Raw genomic sequence first — 3,683 nt, 5'->3', positions numbered from 1 at the left:
AGTTACCTCCTCCCAGTGTCCATCCCTTCATACTCTTCTGCACCCTGAGCTAATCTCTTATTCTTAAGATGGTTGATTTCTAAAAATATTAAGAAGACTTGATTTATAATTGAGTAAAGAAGGTGAAAGACAAAACTTTGTAGGTTAAACTAAAAACCCTATCCCACTTTGTCTAAACTAATTCTATGAAATTTCATGGCAACTCTCAGCAAACTTCCAGGGTGCTGTTATGGAGTGAATTGTGTCTCCCAAAAAGGTATGTTAAAGTCCTAACCCCCATGCCTGTGAATGTGATCTTGCTTGAAAATAGGGTCTTTGAAGATGTTATCGATTAAGTTAACATGAGGTCATATGGGAGTAGGATGGACCTTAACCTAATCTGAGTGGTGCTTTTATAAAAGAAGAGAAAACACAGAGAGACAGACAGAGGGATAAAGCCAGAGGCAGAGATGGAGTTATGCTGCAGCTGCAAGCCAAGGCACTCCAGGGGCCACCAGAAATTGGCAGAGACAAGAAAGGCTCTTCCCCTGGAGCTTCAGGAGACAACATGGCCCTGACACACCCTGAATTTAGACTACTATCCTCCAGAACTGTGAAACAATAAGTTTCTGTTCTGATAAGCCACCCAGTTTGCTGTATTTACTATGGCAGCTCTAGGAATCTAGTGTAGTTGCTAATCACCAGTTGCTGTTGAGTGAGCTCGGATTCACTGTGACCCCATGTGTGTCTGGCTGCTTTTTATGAAATAGATCACCAGACCTTTCTTCCAAAATACCCTTGGGTGGATGTGAATTTCCACCTTTGGTTAGCAGCGAGCTCATTATCTGTATGTGACACCTAGGGATTCCTATAATTGCTAAACAATCCTGAAAATTCCCTCAGCTATAAATTTTTCTTCCAATGTGGTATAGCTCTGGTAGCATAATGCCAAAGGCATTTGACTGCTAACCAGAAGTCTGGTGGTTCAAACCCACCAGCCACTCCTGGGCAATCTACTTCCCCAGTGATACCTCCTGGGAAACCCAAGGAGAGGATGTTACGAGTCGGATCTGAATTGACGGCAATGAGTTTTTGAGTTAATATGGTATAAATGAAAAATAAAAATTTTAAATATACCAGTATCGATAAATGACAGAGCCAGGGCAGGGGTTTTGGCCTCCTGGCCCTAGCCTGTTATCTTCGTAAAGGCCACCCATCAGGTTTGGGCCAGGTAGGTATGATCTGCTCCTGACATCCTTGGCTAGGCTTAATTGAACCATGTAGAGTAGGCACTGCTCGGAAGGAAGGTTGGGCAATCCTACTTCCGTAGTGATACTGCCTCGGAAACCCAAGGAGGGGTCGCTATGAGTCAGGGCTGACTCAACAGCACATAACAACAACAACAGAGTAGGCACTGAGGTTTTTAACATTGGTTCCTAAAGCCAGAAGTCTTTCCCTGAGAAACAGTCATTCTGGCCCAGGCAGTCATGAATTCTACAAGCCTACCATGGAAGAAAGAGGGTGAAAGAAGTCAAGTCACTTTCCAAGTCACTACTGGCCAGAAGAAGATCTTCTACATTCCTTACCCACAGGGCCCAGCCAGCCCATCTTGGCAAGGACAGTTTGGACAACACAACCAAATGTGCCTGCTCCCTTCCTTCAATATTACCAACATTTACAATTGTCTTAGGGATGACCACTTAATCCTCACTGCTCATTTGCCCATGGAGGGAAAGAAATTTCCATTCAGTTCTCCAGGACAAAAGAATATGAAAGGAACACGATCAGCTTCTTCCTGCTTGTTCACTCCCTACTCCTCTGGGAAGGAGGAAGCCTTACCTAATCAGTGAATCTAGAGATAGAACAGAACATGACTTGATGGTGTCTTCTTTCTCTTTTTTTCCAATCTTCCAGCCTCATTGACAGAAGTTGTATCTGTCAGGCTCCTGTTTGCTATAAATGACAGGGGCATATTAGCAAACTTGTTTTGTTACAAATCTAAAACCACTTTAAAAATCTCATTTGAACTTTGCAGGACCTAATGCAATGGTGATGTGGGGAAAGGAAGAGCAACAATTATACCACCCTCAACAGTGAATCAATCTGGCTGGCTTTATGCTTCTTAACTGATGCTGTTTAAACTGACTAATTTAAAAATAATAATAATTAAAAAAAAAAATAGACTAGGTGGCACACTGTAGAATGCCAGAGTGTGTAGAAGGTAGGGGTACCTGATAATTTCCATACTGGATGATGAGAGCAGAATCTAGTGTTAATCTTCTGGTGACCAGGATTTCTAAATTTCAGTTACAGAACTTGACTTCATAAGCCCTAAAGCAGTATTAGAAAAATACCAACCCACTGCACTGAGAAGATCTACCTGCATGTGATGAGAGGAAAGAAAAATGATGAGGCCATATTCATTATTAGATGTGATGTGAATGCAAATTTTGGTGCTCCCTTGGAGCTCTGGTAGCATAGTGCCTAAGACATTTGACTGCTAACCTTATGGCTGGTGGTTCAAATCCACCAGGATTCAAACTCTTCTCGGAAGGAAGGTTGGGCAATCTACTTCCGTAGTGATACTGCCTCGGAAACCCAAGGAGGGGTCGCTATGAGTTGGATCCGACTCGACAGCAGTGAGTTTGGTTTACAAACAACAGGAAAGACAGAGAAAGACATCCATAGTGCATGTGTTGGAAAACTAGGATTGTAGGCTTTTTCTGGTCCTAAGAATAGCTTCAAGAGAAAGAAGAAGGGCATAAAGACTAATCTTTCTCCAATTAAGCCTGGAAATATTATAAGAGGACTTTCTGATTAGGAATTTAAACTATGTTAAATCACTTTAATTTAAAGTACATATTTAGTGGTTAAAAATGTGAAGAAGATGAAATTGGAGGAAGATTTTTTGCTCTTTCAGGGAAAGAACAGCCAACTGCACAAAGTGGAAGAAAACAATAAATCTGGGCATCGATTAAGTACTGTGCTTTTTAGGAGAATTATCTATATGGGATCAAAATGACAACAGCAGCTCAGAAGGTTAGAGAAGAAACTTAGGGGGCAGCAAATTCATGTTAATGGTGGAAAAATAATGCAGAAAAGGAAGGTGAGAATGGTGGCACAATTTGAAGAATATAATCTACGTCACTGCACAGTACATGAAGAAATTATCAAATTGGCGTATGCTGTGTATGTTTTGCTGTGTACATTTTCAACAACAAAAATAATACTATTTGAAAAATAAATCCGAGCATTGGGCTAATTGGAAAAATGGAAAACAAAATAACCTATTGCCGTTTAGTACTAGATTGAAGGATTATTAGATCACCTTTTATTATCAACATTTTGTATGGAGTTACTAAGAATTACCCAGCTTGACCTGTAAATGAAGCCCTGGGACTCTATGGCAGAGTGCCTAAAATGGGAGTGAAAGGAAAACTCTGAGTCAGCAAACTTTCTCCCCTCTATCAGGCAGTCTGTGGTTACCCCTGATGGAACCTAGGGCATGGCTCCCCAATCATTTTCAAGCACCAAGAAGTATTTTATCACTCTTTGTCAAAGAATCTATTTTTCCTTCTTCATTTGTACTTTTTCCTATGTAGATTTGCAAAGACAGATTTTGTCACAAAAATGTGGTTTGAGCAGAAGTGTGGTCTATAAAATATAGATTATCTTTATACTGTGAATACAGTTTAAATATTTGA

This window comes from Orycteropus afer, unplaced genomic scaffold, assembly GCF_000298275.1.
Source record: "Orycteropus afer afer isolate SDZICR_OR568_19922 unplaced genomic scaffold, OryAfe1.0 scaffold00152, whole genome shotgun sequence".
Classification (NCBI taxonomy): Eukaryota; Metazoa; Chordata; class Mammalia; order Tubulidentata; family Orycteropodidae; genus Orycteropus; species Orycteropus afer.
This window is presented reverse-complemented; position numbering follows the sequence as displayed.